This window comes from Oncorhynchus masou, chromosome 1 (genome assembly GCF_036934945.1).
Source record: "Oncorhynchus masou masou isolate Uvic2021 chromosome 1, UVic_Omas_1.1, whole genome shotgun sequence".
NCBI classification, from domain to species: Eukaryota; Metazoa; Chordata; class Actinopteri; order Salmoniformes; family Salmonidae; genus Oncorhynchus; species Oncorhynchus masou.
Window position 1 is genome coordinate 63,639,145 of NC_088212.1, and position 17,895 is coordinate 63,657,039.

Below are 17,895 nucleotides of genomic sequence, written 5' to 3' on the forward strand. Positions count from 1 at the left end.
ATTGTGATCGCCACTCCAATACATTGACTTTGGAAGTATGCTTGGTGGTCCATTTGGAAGACCCATTTGAGACCAAGCTTTAACTTCCTGACTGATGTCTTGAGATGTTGTTTCAATATATCCACATAATTTTCTTACCTCACGATGCCATCTCTTTTGTGACGCGCACCAGTCCCTCCTGCAGCAAAGCACCCCCACAACATGATGCTTCCACCCCCACAACATGATGCTGCCACCCCCGTCTTTCACAGTTGGGATGGTGTTCTTTGGCTTGCAAGCCTCCCCATTTTTCGTCCAAGCATAACGATGGTCATTATGGCCAACAGTTCTATTTTTGTTTCATCAGAACAGAGGACATTTCTCCAAAAAGTACGATCTTTGTCCCCATGTGCAGTTGCAAACTGTAGTCTGGCTTTTTTATGGCAGTTTTGGAGCAGTGGCTTCTTCCTTGCTGAGCGTCCTTCCTTTCTGAGTGGCTTTATGTTGATATAGGACTCGTTTTACTGTGGATATAGATACTGTTGTACCTGTTTCCTCCGCCATCTTCACAAGGTCCTTTGCTGTTGTTCTGGGATTGATTTGCACTTTTTGTACCAAGTACGTTCATCTCTAGGAGATTTGCACCAAAGTTTATTTGTCACGTGCGCTGAATACAGCAGGTGTAAAGTAGACCTTACAGTGAAATGCTTACTTACAGGCTCTAATCAATAGCGCAAAAAAAATGGATTAGGGGAACAATAGGTGAGTAAAGAAATAAAACAACAGTAGAAAGACAGGCTATATACAGTATCGAGGCTATAAAAGTAGCGAGACTACATACAGAAACCGGTTAGTCAGACTGATTGCGGTAGTATGTACATGTAGATATGGTTATAGTGACTATGCATATATGATAAACAGAGAGTAGCAGTAACGTAAAAGAGGGGTTGGCGGGTGATGGATGGCGGGACACAATGCAGATAGCCCTGTATTGACACTTTACCTGTTTGATGGTTCGTCGCAAGGCATAGCAGGATTTCTTGTAAGCTTCTGGGTTAGAGTACCGCAGGGTAGCCTAGTGGTTAGAGCGGTGGACTAGGAACCGCAAGGTTGGAAGTTCAAACCCCTGAGCTGATAAGGTACAATTCTGTCATTCTGCCCCTGAACAGGCAGTTAACCCACTGTTCCTATGCTGTCACTGAAAATAAGAATTTGTTCTTAAGTGACTTGCCTAGTTAAATAAAGGTAAAAAAATTGAAAGAACAGTTTGAGGATCTCAGGACCCATGCCAAATCTTTTTAGTTTCCTGGGGGGGAATAGGCTTTGTCATGCCCTCTTCACGACTGTCTTGGTGTGTTTGGACCGTTCTAGTTTGTTGTTGATGTGGACACCAAGGAACTTGAAGCTCTCAACCTGATCCAGCCTCCAGCCTCATCGATGAGAATGGGGGCGTGCTCGGTCCTCATTTTCCTGTAGTCCACGATCATCTCTATTGTCTTGGTTACGTTAAGGGATAGGTTGTTATTCTGGCACCACCTGGCCATGTCTCTGACCTCCTCCCTATAGGCTGTCTCGTCGTTGTCAGTGATCAGGCCTACTGTTGTGTCATCTGCAAACTTAATGATGAGGTTGGAGTCGTGCCTGGCCATGCAGTCGTGGGTGAACAGGGAGTACAGGAGGGAACTGAGCATGCACCCCTGAGGAGCTCCAGTGTTGAGGACCAGCGTGGCTGATGTGTTGTTACCTACCCTACCCACCTAGCCCGTCAGGAAGTCCAGGATCAAGTTGCAGAGGGAGGTGTTTAGTCCCAGGATCCTTAGCTCAGTGATGAACTTTGAGGGTACTATGGTGTTGAACGCTGAGCTGTAGTCAATGAATAGAATTCTCACATAAGTGTTCCTTTTATCCAGGTGGGAAAGGGCAGTGTGGAGTGCAATAGAGATTGCATCATCTATGGATCTGTTTGGGCGGTATGCAAATTGGAGTGGGTCTATGGTTTCTGAGATAATGGTGTTGATGTGAGCCATTACCAACCTTTTAAAGCATTTCATAGCTACGGACGTGAGTGCTACATGGCGTGTTGTCATTTAGGCAGGTTGCCTTAGTGTTCTTGGGCACAAGGACTATGGTGGACTATGGTGGAAACATGTTGGTATTACAGACTCAATCAGGGACATGTTGAAAATGTCAGTGAAGACACCTGCCAGTTGGTCAGCACATGCCCGGAGCACACGTCCTGGTAATCCATCTGGCCTTGCGTATGTTTAAAAAATAATAATAATAATTTTTACCCCTTGTTTCTCCCCAATTTCATGATATCCAATTAGTTGTAGTTAGTCTTGTCTCAATGCTGCAACTCCCGTACAGACTCGGGCGAGGCGAAGCTCAAGAGCCATGCGTCCTCCAAAACACAACTGCTTCTTGACACAATGCACATTGTGGGGTGGCAGGGTAGCCTAGTGGTTAGAGTGTTGGACTAGTAATCGGAAGGTTGCAAGTTCAAATCCCCGAGCTGACAAGGTACAAATCTGTCGTTCTGCCCCTGAACAGGCAGTTAACCCACTGTTCCTAGGCCGTCATTGAAAATAAGAATTTGTTCTTAACTGACTTGCCTAGTTAAATAAAGGTAAAATAAATAAAAATACTGCGCCAATGTGTGCAACCTGGTCAACGTGCACTGCGCCTGGCCCGACACAGGACATGCTAGTGCACGATGAGACAAGGATATCCCTGCCGGACAATGCTGGTCAGTGGGCTTGAACCCTGAGGCTCTGGTGGCACACCTTAGCCTTAGAACACTGAGCCACTCGGGAGGATAGCCTTGAGTATGCTGACCTGTTTAAAGGTCTTACTCACGTCGGCTACGGAGAGCATTAATCACACCGTCGTCTTGAACAGCTGATGCTCTCATGCCTGCCTCAGTGTTGCTAGCCTCGAAGCAAGAAGTGATTTAGCTCGTCTGGTAGGCTTGTGTCACTGGGCAGCTTGCGGCTGTGCTTCTCTTTGTTGTCTGTAATGGTTTGCAAGCCCTGCCACTTAAGACGAGCATCGGAGACAGTGTAATATGATTAAATCTTAGCCCTGTATTGACACTTTGCCTGTTTGATGGTTCGTCGCAAGGCATAGCAGGATTTCTTGTAAGCTTCCGGGTTAGAGTACCGCACTTTGAAAGCGGCAGCTTTAGCTCAGTGTGAATGTTGCCTATAATCCATGGTGTCTGGTTGGGGTATGTACGTACAGTCACTGTGGGGACAACGACCTTGATGCACTTATTGATAAAGCCACTGACTGATGTGGTGTACTCCTCAATGTCATTGGAAGAATCAAGGAATATGTTCCAGTCTATGATAGCAATTCAGTCATGTAGTTTAGCATATGCTTCATCTGACCACTTTTTTTTGACCGAGTCACTGGTGCTTCCTGCTTTAATTTTAGCTTGTAAGCAGGAATCAGGACAATAGAGCTGTGGTCGGATTTACCAAATGGAGGGAGAGCTTTGTACACATCTCTGTGTGTGGAGTACAGGTGATCTAGATTTTTTCTCCCTCTGGTTGCACATTTAACATGTTGATAGAAATTTGGTAGGACTGATTTAAGTTTCTCTGCATTAAAGTCTCCGGGCCACTCGGAGCGTCGCCTCTGGGTGAGTGGTTTCCTGTTTGCTTATTTCCTTACACAGCTGACTGAGTACCAGCTTTGTGAAATCATGTGAATTCAACTTGGCTGTTGACAGAGGGAGAAAGAACAGGTAGCCTAGTAGAGTAAAGTTGAGTAAACAAGTTGTCTGTCCTTTTGCCATGCTTCTTGGCTCAACATTAGGAAAAGTCCAGCCTTGCAACTAAAGAATTTGCTGGTGTTGGGAAAATAAATTGTAGTATTATGTGACTTTCTTCCACCGGGAGATCTGATGTATTCATTTGTGTATTCATTTGTGAGTTTGAATCCCAATATTACACTTTATATACGTCATAGAATACTGAATATAACAAAACCGTTAGACATAGAAACACCGGATTTTCTGCATAAAAAAAATCTAATAATGTTGATAAATTATTAAATTATGAAAAATAAGAATTTCACTCCACCCGTGAGGCCACTAGATAATTTGACTGCAGGATAGGGCTACTACCACATCCCAGTTGAAAGCACCTTCTGACATGTATCAATGTGCGATCTCATTCTTATTGCCACTCGTAGGAGTGGAGTAGTTCGTTCACAGCCATCTTCCCTTTTGTCTGTGCAAAATTACTTTGCTATAGTATCGATGAAATGTCAAATGTGAGGCTTTCATTGACAAACAGAAAAAAGCTGACATGCTTTGTAGCAAATAGGTGAGCGTACAGCGTACAGTATGTTGTCGTGTACTTATATTACTGTAGATCTAGGGATGGATACTGGCTGAACAGTATCATGTACCTCATCAGTGTAATTACAACATATAAAACAGCCATTGTTAATAGGAACTGTGTCAGGGCTAACGAGTTAGCAGATTGTCTCTCTGATGGTCTCATTGGTATCATTCATTCATGTTTCTGAAACAGGTGGGCAATGACTGATGCAAGGACAGAGGGATGGATGCCATGCTTGCCTGCCTGCCTGCTTGCTTGCTTGCCTGGCACTGTAATGCTGTTGATGTCTCTGAACTGTCATGCTCTTAGTGCCTGATGTTACATAAGACTGGTAAGGTCATTGTGTCTCACTCTCACAACCACTGACTGTCTTAAGGCCTTGTGATTCCAGGCTGGAACCTGTGTGTTGTGTTGGGTATCACACTACAGGACAGGACATGATGTACAGGTACGTGTACAGATAAAAACAGCCATCTGCCAGCAGACATTTCATTTAGCGTTGTCACGTATGTCTGTGTGTGTGTGTGTGTGTGTGTGTGTGTGTGTGTGTGTGTGTGTGTGTGTGTGTGTGTGTGTGTGTGTGTGTCTAATCAAATGTTATTTGTTACATGCGCCAAATACAACAGTAAAATGCTTACTTACAAACTCTTTCCCAAAGATGTAGAGTTTTAGATAAAAGATTAAAAAGCATGTGAGAAATAAAACACACAAGCATGAAGCTATATACAAGGAGTACCAATACCGTATCAATGTGCAGGGATGCGTGGTAATTGAGGTAAATATGTAAAGGAGGCTGGGGCTCCCGAGTGGCGCAGTGGTCTAAAGGCACTGCATCTCAGTGCAAGAGGTGTCACTACAGTCCCTGGTTTGAATCCAGGCTGTATCACATCCAGCCGTGATTGGGAGACCCATAGGGGGGTGCACAGTTGACCCGGTGTCATCTGGGTTTAGCCAGGGTAGGCCGTCATTGTGAATAAGAATTTGTTCTTAACTGACTTGCCTAGTTAAATAAAGGTTAAATAAATATATAACGTGACTAGGCATTAGGATATAACAATAAGAGTGAAAAGTAGCAGCAGTGAGTGTGCGTGTGTACAGTCGTGGCCAAAAGTTTGGAGAATGACACAAATATTAATTTTCATAAAGTCTGCTGCCTCAGTTTGTATGATGGCAATTTGCATATACTACAGAATGGTATGAAGAGTGATCAGATGAATTGCAATTAATTGCAAAGTCCCTCTTTGTCATGCAAATTAACTGAATCCCCAAAAAACATTTCCACTGCATTTCAGCCCTGCCACAAAAGGACCAGCTCACATCATGTCAGTGATTTTCTCGTTAACACAGGTGTGAGTGTTGACCAGGACAAGGCTGGAGATCACTCTGTCATGCTGATGGAATTTGAATAATAGACTGGAATCTTCAAAAGGAGGGTGGTGCTTGGAATCATTGTTTTTCCTCTGTCAATCATGGTTAACTGAAAGGAAACACGTGCTATCATCATTGCTTTGCACAAAAAGGGCTTCACAGGCAAGGATAATGCTGCCAGTAAGATTGTACCTAAATCAACCATTTATCGGATCATCAAGAACTTCAAGAAGAGCGGTTCAATTGTTGTGAAGAAGGCTTCAGGGCGCCCAAGAAAGTCGATATTTTGGGTCCGTGGCCAGGAAACTCCCCAGACCTTAATCCCATTGAGAACGTGTGGTCAATCCTCAAGAGGCGGGTGGACAAACAAAAACCCACAAATTCTGACAAACTCCAAGCATGGATTATGCAAGAATGGGCTGCCATCAGTCAGGATGTGGCCCAGAAGTTAATTGACAGCATGCCAGGGTGGATTGCAGAGGTCTTGAAAAAAAAGGGTCAACACTGCAAATAATGACTCTTTGCATCAACTTCATGTAATTGTCAATTAAAGCCTTTGACACTTGTAATTATACTTCAGTATTCCATAGTAACATCTGACAAAAAATACCTAAAGACACTGAAGCAGCAATCTTTGTGGAAATTAATATGTGTGTCATTCTCAAAACGTTTGGCCATGACTGCATGTGACATCAGTACGCGTGAGTGTGTTACGTGTGTGTGTTGTGTGGATAGAGACATGTGAATCTGTATATAGCCCGTGCAGGTAGAGTCAGTACAGATAGTCTGAGTAGCCATTCAGCAGTCAAATTGCTTTCAATATAGAAGCTTTCTTGGAGCCTGTTAGTCTGAGACCCGTTGCTCCGGTAGCACAGAGAACAGTCCATGGCTTAGGTGGCTAAAGTCTATGGCAATTTCCTGGGCCTTCCTTAGACACCGTCTGGTATAAACGTCCAGGATGGCATGGAGTTCGGCCCCAGAGAAGTACTAGGCTGTCCGCACCACCCTCTGTAGAGCCTTGTGGTTGAGGGCGGTGCAGTTACCATACCAGACAGTGAAGCAGCCAGTCAAGATGCTCTCATTGGTGCAGCTGTAGAATTTGAGGATCTGAGGGCCAAATATGTCTGTGTGTGTGTGTGTGTGTGTGTGTGTGTGTGTGTGTGTGTGTGTGTGTGTGTGTGTGTGTGTGTGTGTGTGTGTGTGTGTGTGTGTGTGTGTGTGTGTGTGTGTGTGTGCGCGTAGAAAAATTGCAGTACATATTGTGCTGTTCTATCACTCGTGCAATGATGTCAGAGGGAAAAAACTGTGTTGGTTGTTTGCAGTAACTTCTTTGTGGTAATATCCCAAACAGACGTGGCAGTTTCACCAATTAAGGTTTCCAGCTGTACCTTTCCTGCAGTCAAATGACCTAGTGGCCTCAAAAAAGGAGGATGGTTATGAACAAACTACTCCACTCCTATGAGTGGAGTACTTTTGTTTCAAAGTAGATTTGTTTGACTACCAAGAAACACTCTGCGTGACGCTGATTTAGTCCTCTGCTGTAAAAGGTTTTTAAAGCAGGAGAAAGAGACGACTCGGTGCACTACTCTTTAGCTGTTCTCTGTATGGTTTACACTTTGACCTTGCTGTACTATGCATTCGGGATCCTCTCTATTTTCTCTGCAGCACAAATCAGGATAGCTATGTCTGTCGATACAAAGGTCTTAGTCACGAATGTTTAAAGCTTTTCATGTTGATTCAATCACTGTTATTCAGTACGGAATCAACAAAGGTTTACACCACTCACTGATTGCCGAGGTTGGAGAACTGTCCCTTTGAACCAGGTTACTCACATGCCCGAGTCATGTGATCATATAACATTCAAAACCTCCTTAGATCAACAAGTTGTCACATAGTCTTGAATGACAACTACAGGAATTTCATAACTCTGGACGTCATTAATTTCTTTGATATTTTATTTTGAAAGAATATGTCCAATCCATTGCTCTGAGTCATAAGAGTTCATTGTATTTCAGTTGAATTAATTGTATTCACAACTCCTCCCATTGAGGAGCCTCTCTATCTATGTAAATAGTGCAGTGTATTTTTCCAGACCCTTAATAAAAAATATTACTCTTCTGAATAGCAGGAGTCAGGCAAGTGGGCTGACTACTTTCTTGACTTTTCTTGACGTCTTTTAGTTTGAATGTCTCCACCAAGGGGCAAAGATATAATCCTGTCAACAGTTTAATTTATAGATGTGTTGCTTCAGAGTGAAATCATTTATGATGTTTATGCATTTGACCTTCACTGCCCTCAAACCTCCGTCAGACCACATACAAACAGACACCGAGTCATCTGTCTGTCGTTACAAATATCAAATATTAAATCAATGACTTTCTATATATTTCTGTGTTGGTATCAAAGCAGAGCACAGCTTGTGCGAGCAGACAAAGACACTCAGGCAGCAGTCTGGAGGACTGGCTGCTGGCTGCTTGTCAATAACTTTTCAATACATTTATCATTTATGGATTGCCTCATGTCCTTCATTTAACTGTTGTACCCCATCCGAATGCAAACTATACTCTTGTTTAACTCCATTGTTTGTAAACAATGTAAATGTAAACAAACACGGTATAGCCTCAAAACAAACTTCTTCAGGATTATGTTGTCATGTCTTGTTATGTCTGTTCCTGTCCTTTCTCTTCATTCTCTCTCTCTGCTGGTCTTTTTAGGTTACCTTCTCTGTCTCTCATTCCTCAGCTGTTCTACATCTGCCCTAACTAGCTCTTTCACTCTTCCCCACCTGTTCTCTCTTCCCCCTCTGATTAGGTCTCTATTTCTCTCTCTGTTCCTGCTACTTTCAGTGTCTGATTCTTGTTTGTGTTTTTTGATGCCAGAAGCAAGCTGTCGTCTCGTTTGCTTCCACCTTGTCCTGTCCTGTCGGAGTCTGCCTGGCAGGAGCATCCTGCACTATACTAACGTTCTTTTTGTTCCGCTGACAACGTTGGAAGAGGATTTATGCCATTCCTGTATTTTCATTAAAGAACTCTGTTTTCTGTTAAAACCGCTTTTGGGTCTTCACTCAAGTTCATAACAGAAGAATCAGACCAAGAATGGACCCAGCGGCTCCGGACCCTTTTCACTCCGCCGTCGAGATCCAGGGAGCGATGCTAGGCAGACACGAGGAGGAATTGTCTGCTGCTCAACATGCCGTTGAGACCCTGGCCGTCCAAGTCTCCGACCTCACAAGACGGGTTCACCAACTCCACCTCGATCCACCGCCCACTTCCAGGGTTTCCGAGTCTCCGGAGCCCAGGATCAACAACCCGCCGTGTTACTCTGGGGAGCCCACTGAGTGCCGCTCATTCCTCACTCAGTGTGATGTGGTGTTCTCTCTCCAGCCCAACACTTACTCCAGGAGCGCAGCCCGCATCGCCTACGTCATTTCTCTCCTTACCGGACGGGCGCGTGAGTGGGGCACGGCAGTCTGGGAGGCGAGGGCTGAGTGTATTAACCAGTATCAGGACTTTAAGGAGGAGATGATACGGGTTTTTGACCGTTCTGTTTTTGGCGAGGAGGCTTCCAGGGCCCTGTCTTCCCTATGTCAGGGGAATAGATCCATAACGGATTATTCTATTGAGTTTCGCACTCTCGCTGCCTCTAGTGACTGGAACGAGCCGGCTTTGCTCGCTCGTTTTCTGGAGGGTCTCCACGTCGAGGTTAAGGATGAGATCCTCTCCCGGGAGGTTCCTTCCAGTCTGGACTCCTTAATAGCTCTCGCTATTCGCATAGAGCGACGGTTTGATCTTCGTCGCCGAGCTCGTGGAAAGGAGCTCACGTTCTCCGTTGCTCCCCTCTCCACATCACTGCCACCTGCCGCATCACTGCCACCCTCCTCCGCCGGCTCGGATGCTGAGCCTATGCAGCTGGGGGTATTCGCATCTCGGCCAAGGAGAGGGAACGGAGAATCACCAATCGCCTCTGTCTCTACTGCGGCTCCGCTGGTCATTTTGTCACCTCATGTCCAGTAAAAGCCAGAGCTCATCAGTAAGAGGAGGGCTACTGGTGAGCGCAACTACTCAGGCCTCTCCTTCTGGATCACGCACTACCTTTCCGGTCCATCTCCGCTGGCCCGGTTCATCTGCTTCCTGCAGTGCCTTGATAGACTCTGGGGCGGAGGGCTGTTTTATGGACGAGACCTGGGCTCGGGAACATGACATTCCTCTCAGACAGTTAGGGGAGCCCAGGGCCTTGTTCGCTTTAGATGGTAGTTCTCTCCCCAAGATTCAGCGTGAGACGCTGCCTTTAACCCTCACTGTCTCTGGTAATCATAGCGAAACCATTTCTTTTTTAATTTTTCGTTCACCTTTTACACCTGTTGTTTTGGGTCATCCCTGGCTAGTGCGCCATAACCCTTCTATTAATTGGTCTAGTAATACTATCCTATCCTGGAATGTTTCTTGTCATGTAACCTGTTTAATGTCTGCTATCCCTCCTGTTTCCTCTGTCTCTTCTTCACAGGAGGAGCCTGGCGATTTGACAGGGGTGCCGGAGGAGTATCACGATCTGCGCACGGTGTTCAGTCGTTCCAAGGCCACTTCTCTCCCTCCACACCGGTCGTATGACTGTAGTATTGATCTCCTTCCGGGAACTACTCCCCCGGGGTAGATTATACTCTCTGTCGGCTCCCGAACGTAAGGCTCTCGAGGATTATTTGTCGGTTTCGCTCGACGCCGGTACCATAGTCTCCTCCTCCTCCCCCGCCGGAGCGGGGTTTTTTTTTGTTCAGAAGAAGGACGGGTCCCTGCGCCCATGCGTGGATTATCGAGGGCTGAATGACATAACAGTTAAGAATCGTTATCCGCTTCCTCTTATGTCTTCAGCCTTCGAGATCCTGCAGGGAGCCAGGTTTTTCACCAAATTGGACCTTCGTAACGCCTACCATCTCGTGCGCATCAGGGAGGGGGACGAGTGGAAGACGGCGTTTAACACTCCGTTAGGGCACTTTGTATACCGGGTTCTTCCTTTCGGCCTCGTTAACGCTCCAGCTGTCTTTCAGGCACTAGTTAACGACGTCCTGAGAGACATGCTGAACATTTTTGTTTTCGTTTACATGGACGATATCCTGATTTTTTCACCGTCTCTCTCGATTCATGTTCAGCACGTGCGACGCGTCCTCCAGCGCCTTTTGGAGAACTGTCTTTATGTGAAGGCTGAGAAGTGCACTTTTCATGCCGCCTCTGTCCCTTTTCTCGGTTCCGTTATTTCCGCTGAGGGCATTAAGATGGATCCCGCTAAGGTCCAGGCTGTCATTGATTGGCCCGTTCCTAAGTCACGCGTCGAGCTGCAGCGCTTTCTGGGCTTCGCTAATTTCTACCGTCGTTTCATCCGTAATTTCGGTCAGGTGGCAGCTCCTCTCACAGCCCTTACTTCTGTTAAGACGTGCTTTAAGTGGTCCGTTTCCGCCCAGGGAGCTTTTGATCTTCTTAAGAATCGTTTTACATCCGCACCTATTCTTGTTACACCTGACATCTCTAGACAGTTTGTTGTTGAGGTTGACGCGTCAGAGGTGGGCGTGGGAGCCATTCTTTCTCAGCGCTCTCTCTCTGACGGCAAGGTCCATCCTTGCGCGTTTTTCTCTCATCGCTTATCGCCGTCAGAACGTAACTATGATGTTGGTAATCGCGAACTGCTCGCCATCCGCTTAGCCCTAGGCGAATGGCGACAGTGGTTGGAGGGGGCGACCGTTCCTTTTGTCGTTTGGACTGACCATAGGAACCTTGAGTACATCCGTTCAGCCAAACGACTTAATGCGCGTCAGGCTCGTTGGGCTCTGTTTTTCGCTCGTTTCGAGTTTGTTATTTCTTATCGTCCGGGCTCAAAAAACACCAAACCTGATGCTTTATCTCGTCTCTTCAGTTCTTCTGAGGTCTCCACCGACCCCGATGGGATTCTCCCTGAGGGGCGTGTTGTCGGGTTGACTGTCTGGGGAATTGAGAGGCAGGTAAAGCAAGCACTCGCTCACACTCCGTCGCCGCAGAGCTTGCCCTAGGAACCTTCTGTTCGTTCCCGTTCCTACTCGTCCGGCCGTTCTTCAGTGGGCCCACTCTGCCAAGTTAGCCGGCCACCCCGGCGTTCGGGGTACGCTCGCTTCCATTCGCCAGCGTTTCTGGTGGCCCACTCGGGAACGTGACGCGCGTCGATTTGTCGCCGCTTGTTCGGTCTGCGCGCAGACTAAATCTGGGAACTCTCCTCCTGCCGGCCGTCTCAGACCGCTTCCCATTCCCTCTCGACCGTGGTCTCACATCGCTTTAGATTTTATCACCGGACTGCCTTCATCAGCGGGGAAGACAGTTATTCTTACGGTTGTCGATAGATTCTCTAAGGCGGCTCATTTCATTCCTCTCGATAAGCTCCCTTCTGCTAAGGAGACGGCTCAGATCATTATCGAGAATGTTTTCCGAATTCATGGCCTTCCGTCTGACGTCGTTTCCGACAGAGGTCCGCAGTTCACGTCTCAATTTTGGAGGGAGTTTTGCCGTTTGATTGGGGCTTCCGTCAGTCTCTCGTCCGGCTTTCATCCCCAGTCTAACGGTCAAGCCGAACGGGCCAATCAGACTGTTGGTCGCATTTTACGCAGTCTTTCTTTTCGTAACCCTGCGTCTTGGTCAGAACAGCTCCCCTGGGCAGAGTACGCCCACAACTCGCTTCCCTCGTCTGCTACCGGTCTATCCCCTTTTCAGTGTAGCCTCGGGTACCAGCCTCCGCTGTTCTCATCTCAGCTCGCCGAGTCCTGCGTCCCCTCCACTCAGGCTTTTGTCCAGCGTTGCGAGCGCACCTGGAAGGGGGGTCAGGTCGGCACTTTGCCGTAATAGGGCGCAGACTGTGAGGGCCGCTAATAAGCGTAGGACCAAGAGTCCTAGATATTGTTGCGGTCAGAGAGTATGGCTCTCCACTCAGAACCTTCCCCTTAAGACAGCTTCTCGCAAGTTGGCCCCGCGGTTCATTGGTCCGTTCCGTATTTCCCAGGTCATTAATCCTGTCGCAGTGCGACTTCTTCTCCCAGCTATCTTCGTCGCGTTCACCCGGTCTTCCATGTCTCCTGTGTTAAGCCCGTTCTTCGCGCCCCGCTCGTCCCTCCCCCCCCCCCCATCCTTGTCGAGGGCGCACCCATCTACAGGGTTCGTAAGATTTTGGACATGCGTCCTCGGGGCCGTGGTCATCAGTACCTAGTGGATTGGGAGGGGTACGGTCCTGAGGAGAGGAGTTGGGTTCCCTCTCGGGACGTGCTGGACCGTTCGCTGATCGATGATTTCCTCCGTTGCCGCCAGGTTTCCTCCTCGAGTGCGCCAGGAGGCGCTCGGTGAGTGGGGGGTACTGTCATGTCTTGTTATGTCTGTTCCTGTCCTTTCTCTTCATTCTCTCTCTCTGCTGGTCTTTTTAGGTTACCTTCTCTGTCTCTCATTCCTCAGCTGTTCTAAATCTGCCCTAACTAGCTCTTTCACTCTTCCCCACCTGTTCTCTCTTCCCCCTCTGATTAGGTCTCTATTTCTCTCTCTGTTCCTGCTACTTTCAGTGTCTGATTCTTGTTTGTGTTTTTTGATGCCAGAAGCAAGCTGTCGTCTCGTTTGCTTCCACCTTGTCCTGTCCTGTCGGAGTCTGCCTGGCAGGAGCATCCTGCACTATACTAACGTTCTTTTTGTTCCGCTGACAACGTTGGAAGAGGATTTATGCCATTCCTGTATTTTCATTAAAGAACTCTGTTTTCTGTTAAAACCGCTTTTGGGTCTTCACTCAAGTTCATAACATATGTACCTGTACAGGAACCAAATCAGCAGAAATTCCAGAGCGCCAACTAATTGTACTCGATACAACTCAAACTTTCATTAAAATTCACATGCAGGGTACTCAATTCAAGCCACACTCGTTGTGAATATAGCCAACATGTCAGATTTGTAAAATGCTTTTCGGCGAAAGCATGAGAAGCTATTATCTGATAGCATGCAGCCCCCAGAAACACACAAAGGGGACGTAAACAAAGAAATTAGCGTAGCCGGCGCTACCCAAAACGCAGAAATAAAATATAAAACATTCATTACCTTTGACGAGCTTCTTTGTTGGCGCTCCTATATGTCCCATAAACATCACAATTGGGTCTTTTTTCGATTAAATCGGTCCATATATACCCAAAATGTCCATTTATGAACACCGAGAAATCCATGGAAAAAGTCACGTTTCCGAACGCGACGTCATTTTATAAAATTCATAAAGTTGCCTATAAACTTTGACAAAACACTTCAACCTACTTCTGTAATTCAAGTTTAGGTATTAGTAAACGTTAATAAACGATCAAATTGATCACGGAGAGATCTGTATTCAATAGCTAGAAGTTTTCAAAACGAAGTCCAGTTCCTCACAGACATTTTTTTCAGTTGCGCACCTGAAGACAGGATGTGCAATTGATTCATCTGACCAAGGATAAAGGGACCTGGTAATCACAACACTGGCGACATTGTGTGGAAGCTGTAGGAATTGCAAACACAGTTCCATCATTTATGGCAAGCCATAAACAATACAAAGACTGGCGGATGGATTTTTTCTTTGTCGATTTCGTGATCAGGTTTTCTTGGGATTTTCACCACGGAACTCGTTCTGTTATAGTCACAGACACCATTGAACCAGTTCTAGAAACTTCAGAGTGTTTTCTATGCACACATACTAATCATATGCATATACTATATTCCTGGCATGAGTAGCAGGACGTTAAAATGTTGCGCGATTTTTAACAGAATGTTGAAAAAAGTAGCTCGATCTCCAACAGGAGAACTATAACTTTGATACCATGGATGGTCAGTCCTTGCATCCATAACTCTGTCTATAACTTTGAAAGTGTTTTCATTTCTCCAGTCCCATCCCTCATCCCTTTACTAAAACGTTGTTATGGTTCAAACTGCAGATTACCATTGGCTACATCAAATTGATTATAAGACAGGAATGACAAGTGGAGAATCTACATAGTAAAGCACTCGTAGCAAAAATATCAATAACACCTCTCTCAGTACAGATGCTATGACTCTACCTGACAGCCATGTGGTTGAAAATACAGTACATTCTTACCAGGGTGCTGTACCTTTAAAGATATAGGGTGTGCTGTGCTGTGCTGTGCTGTGCTGTGCTGTGCTGTGCTGTGGGGGACCAGGTGTTGTGTTGTCTCTCTTGTTGTGATGTATGTTTTGTCCTATATTTATATTGTATTTTTTATTTTATTTTTAATCCCAGTCTCCCGTCTCTGCAGGAGGCCTTTTGTGTTTGGTAGGCCATCATTGTAAATAAGAATTTGTTCTCAACTGACTTACCTAATTAAATAAGGGTTCAATTAAAAACAAAAATGGTGAGAGGACACCAGGGTCTGACATTGTGTTGTCACCGTAGTAGTCTACCGATCAGCTGCATTCCCCAGTTGTCACTCATTGTGGGTCATATGACCATAGAATTATGAATTAGAATACTAGAATAGTTATTTAATAGGATCTCTATACATATTATTCAGCTGGAGTGGACCGACAAACTCATTAGCTAGCTACATCCCCTCATGAGAAACAGAAGTCATTTCAGAAAATTAGTCAAATTAACCGCATGGGTGAGCTTACTTTCACTCAGTAATTTAGTTACATGGGGAGTTTTTCTCCTGGAATTGATATTTTGCATCAGGCTATCTCACTACATGCTGGCCCAGGAGTGTGAAGGTGAACGGAAAGGCTCTGGAGCAACGAACCGCCCTTGCTGTCTCTGCCTGGCCGGTTCCCCTCTCTCCACTGGGATTCTCTGCCTCTAACCCTATTACAGGGGCTGAGTCACTGGCTTACTGGTGCTCTTTCATGCCGTCCCTAGGAGGGGTGCGTCACTTGAGTGGGTTGAGTCACTGACGTGATCTTCCTGTCTGGGTTGGCGACCCCCCTTGGGTTGTGCCGTGGCGGAGATCTTTGTGGGCTATACTCGGCCTTGTCTCAGGATGGTAAGTTGGTGGTTGAAGATATCCCTCTGGTGGTGTGGGGGCTGTGCTTTGGCAAAGTGGGTGGGGTTATATCCTTCCTGTTTGGCCCTGTCAGGGGGTATCATCGGATGGGGGCACAGTGTCTCCTGACCCCTCCTGTCTCAGCCTCCAGTATTTATGCTGCAGAAGTTTGTGTCGGGGGGCTAGGGTCAGTTTGTTATATCTGGAGTACTTCTCCTGTCTTATCCGGTGTCCTGTGTGAATTTAAGTATGCTCTCTCTAATTCTCTCTTTCTCTTGGAGGACCTGAGCCCTAGGACCATGCCTCAGGACTACCTGGCATGATGACTCCTTGCTGTCCCCAGTCCACCTGGCCGTGCTCCTGCTCCAGTTTCAACTGTTCTGCCTGCGGCTATGGAATCCTGACCTGTTCACCGGACGTGCTACCTGTCCCAGACCTGCTGTTTTCAACTCTCTAGAGACAGCAGGAGTGGTAGAGATACTCTTAATGATCGGCTATGAAAAGCCAACTGACATTTACTCCTGAGGTGTTGACTTGCTGCACCCTCGACAACTACTGTGATTATTATTATTTGACCATGCTGGTCATTTATGAACATTTGAACATCTTGACCATGTTCTGTTATAATCTCCACCCGGCACAGCCAGAAGAGGACTGGCCACCCCTCATAGCCTGGTTCCTCTCTAGGTTTCTTTGTTGTTTTCCTATCTTGTCTGTGTAATTCAAGGACAAGTTGACTGAGTGTGATCTTGGAGGGAAGACACTGTGCTGACAATATAAATATAAACAGCAACTGTCAGGCCCATTGACTGTTGTATTATTCATTACATGAGCTTGAAGCCACAACAGACAGTGAAGTCATATGTTTGTCCCAGTCCATTAACAGTCAGCACTCCATTTTAATATAGCCTTATGGGTTTGTAGGTATGTGGACTCCATACCACACAAATGCATTATAAGCCAAGACAAACATGGACATGCCAGGGGGAATGCTTTGACGTTGCCAGATTATCCAAATCGGAAAGAAGATTGACCTTGTGATATTGCTATGAGATTGAGTGTGTGCATTTATATGAAGTTCATTTATATGGTGTTAACAATTATGTGGTAAGTCATTAATCGTTCACCACCCCAATATTACATCTAGTGATTGAAGAAGTGTTTTACCTGGCTATGTGGATCTACCGTTGATTGCAAACTGTTGTTATTTTATTGTGATAAATGATTATGATTGGGTGAAGCAGCCATGCATGCTCAGTGCTTACACATGAAGTGCAGTGATAGTGGAGGGGGGAGTTGACTGGGATGGTGCCTCCCTGAGGGCTGCGGTAGGGCCGTGGCAGGATGTGACCCATGCCAGGGCCCCTAAGCGATATGCTGCTACCTCATCTACTGGAGCTGGGCTGACGGTCGCCAGCGTATGCTCTCTGCTCCACAAGGGCATGGACTCTGGCGGGTGATTAAGAGTGCACTGCTAGTGGTGGAAGAATGAGAGAGGAACAGAGTAGAGAGGGGAGAAATGAGAGAAAGGGGAGAAAGGAGAGAAAGGGGGAAGAGGAGAGAGAGTGGGGGGAGAGGAGAGAGTGAGTAGGGGAGGGAGAGAGTGCCCAAACAAGGAAGCCAGGGGAAAGAATACAAGCCACAGAGAGAGAGAGAGAGAGAGCTCGGTAAGGGTTAGATAACGTGTCAAACTCATTCCACAGAGGGCCAAGTGTCTGCAGGTTATCCCTCCACCCTTGTACTTGATAGATTAATTAAGGTCACTAATTAGTTAGGAACTCCCTCACCTGGTTGTCTAGGTCTTTATTGAAAGGAAAAAAACAAAAACCCGCAGACACTTGGGAATCGAATTTGACACCCCTGGGCTAGACGTTGTTAACCGTGAAGTTGTTGACTGTGGAGTTACTGCAAAATGACTGACTGAGGGAGAAAAAAGAGCTAGGCAGTGCCTAATTTGTAAATCAGGAGTTGCCGGAACAAGTGAGCACAAGAGGGGGGTGACCTGGGGAGCTCTGAGTAACCGGAATGCATGAGAAAAAATATATAACCTTTATAAGAAAGCATTGCATGCATACCATCACATTTGCGTAGTGGCATAGAGCAGTAAGTAGAGGCATTTACAGAAGTTGCCCACATGGGAAAAAAGGTTTGTGGCCTAGGGTCCAAAAAATTGTTGGCCTTTTTATAAACGCATTTAATGCA

At 46.3% G+C, this 17,895-nt stretch overlaps 1 long non-coding RNA gene across 2 annotated transcripts; it reads left to right on the forward strand.

Annotated features, from left to right (window-relative positions):
- Positions 1-3,312: 3,312 nt before the first annotated feature.
- On the forward strand, positions 3,313-16,933 carry LOC135548017 (uncharacterized). Of its 2 annotated transcripts, none has more exons than XR_010456763.1 (3): positions 3,313-3,504; positions 4,521-4,776; positions 15,975-16,933. It is a non-coding gene; the product is annotated as an uncharacterized LOC135548017 (long non-coding RNA). The 2 variants fall into 2 exon arrangements; XR_010456764.1 differs by having other exon boundaries at positions 4,720-4,776.
- The last annotated feature ends 962 nt before the right edge of the window (positions 16,934-17,895 follow it).